The sequence below is a fragment of the Polyodon spathula genome, chromosome 2, assembly GCF_017654505.1.
Source record: "Polyodon spathula isolate WHYD16114869_AA chromosome 2, ASM1765450v1, whole genome shotgun sequence".
Lineage (NCBI taxonomy): Eukaryota > Metazoa > Chordata > Actinopteri > Acipenseriformes > Polyodontidae > Polyodon > Polyodon spathula.
In genome coordinates, this window is record NC_054535.1 from 46,742,197 (window position 1) to 46,754,870 (window position 12,674).

Genomic DNA, 12,674 nt, shown 5'->3' on the forward strand with positions numbered 1-12,674 from the left:
ACAAAAAACCAAAAAACAACAACACTCTAAAAGACAGTCTCATCATTCAATCTGGTATCAGAAACATTTACACTTCAATAAGTCTATAATGAGTATATATATATATATAATAAAATAATACAATAAAATAAGTCTTCTCCCACATATATTTAAAAATATTAAAATAAAAACATATATTAACTTAAATTAAACTAACATTCACACGCACACAGTGCTATTATGCTGGCCATTTTGATTGTATAAATCAAATATTGATTGCATAGGAAAAATAAAATAATAAAAAAGAAAAATAAAGATCTGGAGAGAAATGGCGGATGAAAAGACACAGCAGACATATAAAAAGCAAATGAAGAATTATAAATATTTAAAATACACAACACATAACACAGAAACATCCCAGAACAGCCAGTGTCCTTTCCCGCTGTACTTACATGATTGCTGCACACGCTGCCACTAAAACCGGCAAGGAAGATGAATCCATACCAATCCTGAATCGGAGGCAGTAGACACAGGTGTGTGATGGTTAAAAAATCCAAGTGTGTGAAAACCCAAACTTTGTGTTGTGATTAAAGAAATTCATCTGGGTTACAGAATGTTCAAATCTGTAATATAAAATGGATAACAAATATACGTACCTAGAAAGGCAAGTCCATGACATTTAAAATCAAAGCTGTACTGACATTCATAAATGTATTAGGTTCTATCAACTACTCTCCATACTAGCTGTTTCATACCCTGACAATAGATGTTGAATTCTCCCCTTTACAGTGACTAGAAAAGGGACAAGTTCATATTTGTTGGTCCAGTTTGTAATTTGGATTCTTGCCCCTGGGAAATTTCAATGAAAAGCAGATTTTATTTTGTGGCAGGATTAGGTATCTCAGGAACTCTCTCCCAGCTTTGGTGCATGATGCTCCCACCATCGCTCGCTTTAAATCAAGACTCACCTGTTCTCTGTTGCTTTCCATGCTTAAACCTGGTATTTGTTGTTATCTGTTGTGTCTCTGCTACTTCTGATCTTTCACTGTGTCTTCTTATGACATAAACATCCACAGTGTTTTAGAATGTTCACATCCTAGCCTTGTATTCAATGTATTATTTTGCATTGTTTTTCACTGTGTTTAATGTATTATTTTGCGTTGTTTTTCACTATTTTATATAGTTTACCTTGTTTTTCACTGTATTTAATGTATTATTGTGGCAATGCGTTTAACAGTGTGTAGGTACAGGTGATCAATAATTAGACAAACATTGATAACACTATGTAACACAATTTTTGTTCCTGGGTAGTAAGTGTTATTTCCTAATTGCTTATGCCTCAAAAGTATAGAAAATGGCTATTATTCCCCACAAACTTTGCTTTTGTGACTGTGACAGGTAAATTTCAAAATATCACTAATTCCAATGAGAAAACGGGCGCTTTTGTGTCTTTTCGTTCACATAAAGTCAGAAAAAAACAACATATGAATCCAAATTAACATGTATTTAAATACTAAAGTAATACAAAAATGACTACAAAAGATTTAGAAGTGAGTAGTTTTTCAAGATTTACGATTATACTGTAAATTTCCTGTCATTTGAATTGCCTTACACCTTGTCTTTAACCTTGTGACAGGGTAGCCAAAGTGAGGAGACTCAGAGATGGAAAGTGCAGCAAATGAAATACTTTTAATTAAATAATGATTACCAAACAAAACAAAAGGGCACAAATGCCAAATAAAGACACAAAACAGTCTAAACAATAGCTAGTAAACAACTGGCAAAAACACAGCTAACACACTCTCACTCACCTCTACCAAACACGTTCTCTCATTCTACCAAACACATTCTCTCATTCTACCAAACACTCACCAACTAACACTCCCAACCACTCCCTTTTATACAGGTGCTGCAGCTAATTGGGCAATTCACACCTCATCAGCTGCAGCACCTTTCACACAAATTACTCACACAAACTCATTCACTCAGATCCACACAGCAGACTCACATCCACTCTAAACACCACAAAACACACAGACAGGCTGCACCCTGTCACAAACCTGCTTTTCTTTTATTCATGATTTTGTATTTTAACATTCCACCTGTTTAACAGGAAATTAACATTAAAGTGTTACAGAACTCCCTGCAGTGTTTACAAGAAATGCGCTGTTAGCTTTGTTTTGACCTGTGTTGTCAGTATGGCACTGCAGTGTTATATTTTAAACATCTTGCTGACAATTTTTAAAAATGTAGACACTATTTTACTCAAAAATACAATTTAAAACCTTTACGCTAATTTCACAGCACTGACAACTAAGTAAGGAGGTTGGTGGTTGGTTGGTCTGAGATTGGTGCTAACCAAGATCTGTGAAACCAGTTGCTGACAATAATACAAAACTAGAAATAAACACATTTGAAGAGTACTTTAAGGACTTCAAAGTTCACCAGCTGTGTTTTCATTACACTAAAACACAAACTTGCAATATTGAGTGTAAAGCTTTGACGTATGAAGGCCAATATGTGGTAATTGTTTGAGTACCAGGGATTGGCACTCAAACATTTTTTTCAAGTCAAAAGCACTCTACTGCAGAAATGAGCAACCCCAGTCCTGCGGGTGCATTCTACTATATATTAATAACAAACTACTCTAGGGCCTTGATGTAGGATTTATTGACTCAATAAGTCTTAAAATATGGTTGAAACAAAGACCTGGACTGGAAGGGCCAACTCTGCTCCATTGCCAGAAAAACTCAGATACTATAAAAAACAAAACAAACAAACAAAGAAAACTACACAGATAGACAACATACATAGTCTGATAGATGGGCAAACATATAGATGTATAATGTATAATAATAACAGTGGATACAAAAAAATATGTATTATGTTAGGCTTACATTCAAATTCATGTAACCTAAATAAGAATGACAACAAACAACTGTTAATACTGTGCCCACTAAATGTCAGCCTGATTCTTACAGTACATAACCTCATTTTCTATAAACTTCTATAAACTTTTTTTTTTTACAAACTGCTGGTCCAATAATTCCATTAGCAACATACCAACAGTACTTGAATAAAAACTCCAGACCTAAAGGCCTCATTTATTAGTCCCTAAAATGCAATTTGCGTGATATATAAAATGGTTCATCTTACAAACAAAGTAACAAACAACTTTGTTATGTTAAAGACTTAAAGAGTAGTTTGTTACTTTTAACATATTAGTTTTATTTTTCTTCTAGAAATAATGGCACAAATTGCATTTTTGTGAAAAGGCCTTTATAAGTAGTGTTTTTTATCAAAGCAGATTATTTTGAATGTGAGAGAAATACCAGATCTATTGATCTGTTTCTTGGAATTTCACCAGAAAGGCTCCCTTGAGCTGCCACAGTTAACATGACTCTGTGCTTTATTAATTCTTGCTCTCATCCTCTTATGGTTGAATGAAGATACTGGGCCCTACAAAAAAAAAAAAAAAAAAAAAAAAAAAAAACCTCGTCTCAGATTTTTTCAAAATCTGATTCTCGTAACTAATTAAATATTTAGTTAAGTTGCCTTTTTGTATGTTGTATTGATTTTGTCTCCAGGGTAGAACTTAATGATTTGTATTACACAAGAAAAGCTGTTACTTCATGCTAATATTGGACTCTGCATTTGCCAAAATAAAATTATATAGCTGTGGTGGGGACCAACCAAGACATGGCTTCAAGTAATATATGAGCCTTCAGTCCTTTTCATTGTGGCCTCCCTAGCGCCTCAGCATGACAACTGTCTGGAATGAGTTGGGTTGGACACTTCACCGTGGTCACTTCCCTTCTTCGCCCACAACACCTCGTGAAGGCTCGACCGTCATGCTAGTGTCCCAGCACCACTCACCTCCATCCCCCACCTTAGCCATCTGACCTCTTTTGAGGTCTCCAAGAGTATAAGATGTGCTGAGACTGACCATAGGACAATGTATGGTTTGGCAGGGCTGAGGCCTGCCCCCGTAAATAGTATGTTTTGGTTTAGGTTGCTAAATAAAATATAGTTTGGTTGGGTGTAAATAAAATGTGTAACTTTTGTAAAAACAAAGTGTGTGTTGGATGGCAGGGCTGGGAGGTTAGACCTCCCTCCTTCCCTGCCTAATTGAAACCAAATGTGCAGCAGGTGGCCAGGTGTCAGTTGCATAATTGATAAGCAATTAACCCTGGTCACTTGCCTTTAAAAAGAGGCTGCAAAATCAGTTAGTTTCTTTGTTCTGTGCTGTGGCAGTTTGAGGATTCACAACTGTGCGGATAGCCAGGGAGTGGGAACCACAGAATGTATATGGTAGGTATTCATTTAGGAGAATTTTTATCCCACCAAAGTTTATTTAGTTTGTGCAGTGAGGAGGTTCCAGAAGCGGGACCTCCCTTTTGTGGGAGCAATGCACGGCCAAAGCTTGATCACCTTTTATTTTATAGCAGTTTTTGTTTTGTATTTTTGTTATGTACACTGTGTTTGTGTATGTCATTCCACACTAGGCTTACCATCGCTTGTCCCTAGTGGTGGCCACTAGCCTGCAACTGTCTGTAAATAAATAAAACCTGGACGCTTGAGCTGTGTTTCAAATACAAACCCTCTGTGTCTCATCTCTCAGCGCACACCCACACAGTAACAGAACACCCCTGTTACAATCAGGTAGAAGGGTATCTGTAACAATCTCTGGTTGGAAAATAAGGAACTAGCCAACATCTGCCTGCATTCTCTAATCTCTAGCAGCCTCCAATTGGATGTCAGCTATCTCTGATACTGGCGGCAACCTGTTGATCTTATTACATCGTACTTCCAGTGCTAATGCCAAGCATCGCATAATGCCAAGTGTAGAGACCCTGGCTCAGAGCCATCTTCCATTCTGTAAGAATGTGCTTCAGGGTAGCTGATGATGAACACAAAGGACATGCAGGGCTCTCTTGTACCCATAGATTGAGGTTTTGCATTGATGGAAGAACACCATACATCTGATTAGGAAACTGATCATCCTCTGTTGCACCGTCCACAGATCTTGCCAGCCAGTCTTACGCTATTCCACATTCTCCCATCAAATCCATTGTCCCTGCTTAGTCTGGGACACACCTCATCCTTTCCTGCTTTTACACATCAGTAACTACCAACTTCCTCCTTTCAGTTGAAGCTGCTCTGTGTCATCTAAGACAAGACAAACTCGGACCAAGGCCTCATCATCACTGTTGTACTTGCCCCATGATATCACTGATTTACGAAGGGCAGCCTTTGCATCTTCCACTGTGTCCATTGCTGCCCACTTTCTCCCAGTTCTCACTTGGGTGCTATCACCCTCTCACACTTGTCAAGCGATTCCATCAATGTAATTTCCAGCTGGACCTTAGCACACTTGAATTCCTCCGTTAGAACCGATACTGGCAACTGCAGTTTTCCTTAACTGTAGAGTGCTACCCTGCCAAGGTATCGTAGAACTCCCATCCATTTCCTAATGTATGAACTAATCAAGGCTTCCAGTCTTAACTGTTGACAGGGAAATCTCATACACAGTATGCGGCCACAGCAACATTGGAAGAAGACCAAACTGAAAGCACCACACTTTAAGCTTGCCCGATAATGCACAATTGTCAATCCTCTTCAGCACTTGCACTCCCACTCAGACTGGGTCCTTTACATTCCCATCATACCACCTCGCAAGACTCTTTATAGGATTTTCTGTAGAAATGACCTCGCCATCAATATAGAATACCTTATCCACTACTTTACCTTTGATGATGGAAATGTTCCTCGACTTGGTGGACTTGAACTGCATACATACCCATCTGATGTTATCTGCTAGTTGCCAAGTAACTGATTGGTTCAGGCTACTGTTGTAGTCATGGTGGTCATGTCATCCATGAATGCTCTAATGGTGGCAGCTGCATGCTAGAAGCCACTACCCATTTCAAGGCCATAATAATGACTTCCATTGCCACGGTGAAGGCAAGTGGAGAAATAGTGCAACCTGCCATGATTCTGACTTTCTGTATGAGGTGTCGATTAATAGATAAGTTGACAATCTTTGTGCCACAATGCTGAAGAATATCTTACCCAGCACATTTTTCATAAATTGGACAGAATTGGCGGATGCTGGTAGATTATTTTTCTTTAAGGAATAAAGACCCCCTCCTAGGGACTACCTGTTTTACCCACACTGCCTTCTTCAACCTCCACAAGATTCTTAGAACCCCTGGTGCACTCTTGTAGCATTGTACATCATTGGGTCCAGCCGATGAGGAAGCCCTTGGTTTCTTCACGGTTAGCTCCACCTCCTTCCACTTAGGAGCAGAGTTCTCCATTTGATATTCTGGTAGATTAATAGATGGAATATAAAAGGGAATTGACATAAACTCTCCTCTCCTTAGGTCAATGTGTCTCTTCAAGATATCTCTCCAACTCTGGTTTAGTTGCTTTAATTATACTATTCTTTTTGCTGGTGAACAAGTTCTTCACAAACTTGAATGGGTTTTTATGAAAGCTGGTTCTTGCATGCTCCTTCCTTTTAAAGCACTTTTGTAGGCACTTCACTTTTTGCAACTTAGCAAGCTTATGTTTTAGATAATTTTGCAGAAGACTGAGGACCTCCTTCTGACTTTCTTCAGCCCTCCTCCACTGCTTTCTCAGTTGCTTTATATTTCCTAAAAACAATTTAATTTAATTAAATTAAGCCAGGTGTTGATTATACATTTCCTACCTTTTGGGCTGGAGGGGTCAGTGTGACGATCCTAGGAAGTCGAGTTTTCGGTTTTAAGAACTTTAAATATATATATATTTATATATATATATTATATATATATATATATATATATATATATATATATATATATATATATATATCTAATTTTAATGGTGCGATGGATGGTGCGATCAGAAACTGATACCTTCACCTTGGAGTTCAGCTTGTATCTCTTTGGCACTTTTCCTTGGTACTTTTTCTACCATTCGCACTATCCTTCTGTTCAATCTGGGGTTGATTTTCCTCTTGCAGCCACGCCCATGGAGGTTGCCTACAGTTCCATGGACCTTAAACTTCTTAATAATATTTGCAACTGTTGTCACAGGAACATCAAGTTGCTTGGAGATGGTCTTGTAGCCTTTACCTTTACCATGCTTATCTATTATTTTCTTTCTCATCTCCTCAGACAACTCTCTCCTTTGCTTTCTCTGGTCCATGTTCAGTGTGGTGCACACAATGATACCAAACAGCACAGTGACTACTTTTCTCCATTTAAATAGACTGAATGACTGATAACAAGATTGGAGACATGTGTGATACTAATTAAAGAAACTAATTAGTTTGAAATATCACTTTAATCCAATTATTTATTATCTTTTCTAAGGGGTACCAACAAACGTGTCCAGGCCATTTTAGAATATCTTTGTAGAATAAGCAATAATTTATCTCTTTTCACAGCTTCTTTGCTTTATTCTATGACATACCAAAGGCATGCAAGTATACATGATAAAATAGCTTTTAATTTCATCACTTTTCAGGAGGAATTAAGCAATATTTCAATGAGCTGTAAGGGTACCAACAAATTTGAGCATGTCTGTGTGTGTGTGTGTGTGTGTGTGTGTGTGTGTGTGTGTGTGTGTGTGTATATATATATATATATATATATATATATATATATACACACACACATATATATATATATATATATATATATATATATATATATATATATATATATATATATATATATATATAAATATTATAAACCCGTTGGTTCGGGCACTCAAGCAAAAGAGAATGTTTTTTTACTTTTCACTCGCAGTCCTTGGTCACTGCTCCTGTTGGTTCGGTGTCCTTTGTATAGACAGTAAACATGGCTCCACAGGGACAGAACTAAGACTGGATGCATGTGTGAAGGATGGCTCAGAACGTACATGGTCACATGAGCAGGTAAATAGTTTTGTTTTCATTCACTTTTCAGAATAGTAGCATTGGCTTGAGCGCCTTTTAGGAAAGCTGAACCATAAGAAACTAGATAAAAATAGTGAGGAAGTGAATTGTTTTACTTTGCTTTTATATGTGATTCAAATAATATCACACCCATTGACCATATCTTGTATCAATGTTAGTATTGCAAATACTGTACTGTATATTAAAAAAGATAACCAGAAACCTATTAATATATATTGTGATTAGAATAGGAGCGAAACTGATCTACACTGTGGAATGTGGAACCATAACATACATGTCCTAAAAAGCTTCTCGTTGTCTTGCAATCAGCCTGATTGAATCAACCATCTAACCAAGGTTATCCTGGGATTACCCCTATAATAAGTGGTTGATGTAATCCAGGTAGATTACATGATACTGTACATTTCTGTAAAATAATCCAGCTGTGGTTTATTCCAGTGGGGTACAGTTTGATCAAATCAACCACATAGTACAGAGGCAGGTCTTATTTTCTAATAATTGCTGTGGTATGCATTGCGATCAGACCTACATTTTTCCAAGACACTGATGACCAGCAATAAATTACAATAATTTGTGAGTTTCAACGAGAAAAAAAAAATCTGTTCTAGCATAGTTTTTTTTTTTTTTTTTTTTTTTTTTTTTTTCTGTAAACTTTATGAAGCATAGTTTTAGATAATGGAGAATTACAAACATTTAATATGCACTCTTTCAAATAATGAATAACAGATGGTAGTCACAGCAGTAAAAGTCAGCCAAGAAGACAAACAAAACTTTTGCTCAGCTGCATAATTTGCACATTTCTTCCTGTAAGGAAATCATCGAACTAGCAGACCACAAATTAAAGGTAGATTAGGAAGGGTTTAAAAGAATGAATATTATCTTACATGTCATTATTCTTATCTTGTGTCTGTTTTTCAACACACCACTGAAACTTAATATTAAAAAGCAGAAGCTCGGCAATGTTCATAGACACAAGTTTAGCTGTTGAAGACCATTTTAAGAAGCTTTTAGTTCAGTCTCACACAAAGACTTTTTGCATTGTGAGATTGAAAGTTAGAAAGTGAGACTAATTTGCTGTGACACTGTGACACCATTTCCTGCAGGCAATTGTGATGTGCTGGTTATTGCTTCTGGGTAAAAGAACAATCATATTTTTCCTTTTCCCTTCTGCCATATTTTTCTAGTTTTACATCAGCTTAGCATGCATTATATTTTCAATAATTTGTGATAATACATGTTAAAATTCTTAACAAATTAATCTGAAAAGATGATTTTCATTATAGAAGTACTTCTGAATTCACAGACAAAAGCAGCCAGCTAATGAAAATGCTCCACAGTCATTGCAAGCACTTGTCACTATCCATCTCTTTTCACATCCCAAATGGGGGTTGCCAGGGAAGTTATAACATTGTAACACACCCAGAGTCTGTTGCAGACTCCATGAATACCATTCGGTATTAGTGTACTATCTTAGAAAAGGTGCTTTTCAGCCGTCCTGTTTTCTGTTCCTTCAACATTCTTCTTGGCTTGGCCTTAATTCCAGACAGTAAGCCTGTGAGGGGTTGCAACATTCCCCCAAGGTTTTGTGAGGTGATTGCATACACCTGTGGGGTCACCTTAAAAGCCTTTGCTAAAAAGCTAAAACTGTTTCCCTAGATTTTTACCTTTGGCTGGAGAGAAGATTTAAGGCCTGGGGACCCACTCCACACAAGGAAATTTTGCTTTGATGCTATCTCCCACAATAGCCCCGTCACACTGTATGACTGCCATGGCATGAAGGGCAACCAGCACTGGCTCTACAGTAAGGTAATGGACATTGCTGATGGTTTCTAATCATTAAACACATCTGGAGCTGTCATAGCTCTGGACAGTCACTTTGAGTTATAGGGGTCCCACATCTTATTAACCGCTTTGAGATGTAGCTACAATAGAAAATTCCCATGAAACCTCAATAAATCACTCAGGAGGACAAATAGAAAATAAAAGGCCAAGTTGGCTTACCTAGAGCTTCCTTGCAATAATCCTTCATTCCAGTCGAAAAGCTTGTAGCTCTAATGAGAATAACATTTGTCCAGTTTTTGGCAGCTGCAGAAGTTTTATACAAAAGCACCCATTCAAGGGGGCTCCTGAGTGGAACATCCAGTAAAGATGCTTCATGTGCCCCAATGCCTGGACAGGTTGCCGGTTCGAGTCTAGGCTAATCTATAGTCGACTGTGGACAAGAGCTCCCAAGGGGCAGTGCACAATTGGCCGAGCGCCGCCCGGGTGGGGAGGGCTTAGGTCGGCCAGGGTGTCCTTGACTCACCAGGCACCAGCAACCCCTGTAGGCTGTCCGGGCACCTGCAGGCTTGCCTGTAAGCTGCCAAGGGTTGGTGGTAGGGATGGGACAGTATACAATTTGCACGGTATGATAACCGTTAAAAAAAAAATACCATGGTAACCTTACTATCATAGTATACAGTACATCATGCAAGTTATTAAATAAAGGCTTAAATGAAGAAAAACTAATGTAAATAACTTAAATTACTGTAATTCAAAAAAATAAAACCAACAAATCACATTTCTTTTCAGGGAATGAATCAGACATTTGGTATTTAGTATTTTACTATGCCAAATAACTTGGTAAGTTTCTTTTTAATAAAGACAATCAGAATTAAAAAAAAAAAAAAACTAAACAAAAAAATAAATAAATAAAGCTGTACTCTCTCAATGTTATACTACAACAGCATTGAGATCTATTATTTGCTCAAACGACGTGGTGCTGTAGTTTGTTAAAACATTTTAATGTATAAAATAAATAAATAAGTAAATATTTTGTTTAGCTGATGGTAAATAGAATTGAGAAATAATTGGTCTTATTGCTTAAAACACAAACATGTACCACAGGTTATTATTTACAAGGAAAGATATTAGTTGTTTATTTTTTCAACTAGATAAATAAAATATGTATAGCAAACAGGAATGTACTTTAATACTGAAACGTGTTATTGGATTTATAGCTACACGTCACAACATTGCACAAGTAAGCTTCCAATGATTATTACACATGTGGAGTTTGTAAAAAAAAAAGATTTCTTCACTTACCTAAGAAAATTGGAATACTGTTATAACCTGTTTAAGCAAAACTACATTGATAATAAGTATGCTATCCTGTTGTAGTCGCAGGTCTGTGCTAATTTTAATTGAGACATTGGTCGTGTTCTTATAGTGCAGATTTCCGCAGTTCTGCTGCGGAGATGAGCTATAGACATCACTCAACAGCCACATAAATCTGTGCAGATTCTGCATAGCCCACCGCAGCTTTGAAATGTTACTGCAGGAGGCTGGCTGTGGTTGTGAACCAAAGGGACGATGCAAAGTTCACGAGTGACCTGTTCACGGTAATGCAAATAACCACTAAAACTGCTGCTGCCACCTTGTTAGCGGAGGCGAATGACATTTTATCATTACCGGTATACAATGAAGCCATGAACAGCCTTGTCAACGCTATATTAAATAAATAAATAAATAAATAAATAATTTAAACAAACATAATGTACTAAATCCGTGATAAGTGATGTATAATTTTACAATAACGTTAATGCCAATCAATTACATTAAACTGACTGTTGATAATCCAGACAAATGTAAATACAGCACGTTGAAAATGTGTCCTCTGCTGCAAGGTTTGGAAAAGGCGTTTCTCTAAAAGCTGCGTGTGACGTCAGAAAGACAGTAGCCAGAGCAGCCGGTGCAGCAAGCTCCTGGTAACAGAATGCAGCATTGAAACATGTATTCTGCGTCGTTGATCGTTTCCTTCCAAACCATTATCAAAATACAGTATCAGTTCACAAAAAGATCTTCCTCAGACACTTTGCTAAGGCTGCAAGTACCATTGCTTGATTTAGAAGAAGCGTGTTTGCAGTTGAAAAATGCGTTAACCGTTGTATAAAGGAATTACGATAATTGTGGTGTAGAATAAAAGGAACGGTATTAATAGCGTAATGTACCTAAACCACGGTAAACCGAAAAACTGGTATACCGACCCATCCCTAGTTGGCGGGCCTGCAGAGTGAAAAAAAAACGGTCGACTGATGGCATGTTTCGGAGGACAGCGTGTGAGCCGAGCCTAAAATAATGCAGTTGGCCATTTCAAATTGGGAGAAAAATGGGGTAAAATCAATTGGCGACGACTAAATTATTAAAAAAAACAAACAAAAAAAAAAAAAAAAAGCACCCGTTCAACATGAGGGAAGTAGGGTACTGTAAATAAACACGTCCAAAATGTAAAGTTGTAAGACAGAGTTTTGAGTTAAGAATGATATTGAACAGATTTACTGCAGTGGGTTATAAAACTAACAGGGCATAATGTTTAGAATCTTTTTCAGAACCTTGTGCAAATGTTAATTTCAGGGAAGACAATTATTTATAAAAACAGTAGTTATCTTTAGATTTAATTACAGCAGGGTTTCCCAATCCTAGGGGACCCCTGTGTCTTCTGGTTTTCATTCCAACTGAGTTCTCAATTATTTAATTGAACCCTTAATGGAACTATTCATTAGCTTAATTAGACCTTTTTAATTGTTTTCAGCTTTTAAACAGTTGGAGATTTCAAGTTAACTATACAGTTTTATAAGTGATTTGAAATCAGCAACTTTTTAGGAGCTGAGAACAATTAAAACTGTCTAATTAAGCACATTATTAGTTCAAGTAAGGGTTTGATTAAGTAATTAAGAACTCAGTTGGAATGAAAACCATCAGACACAGG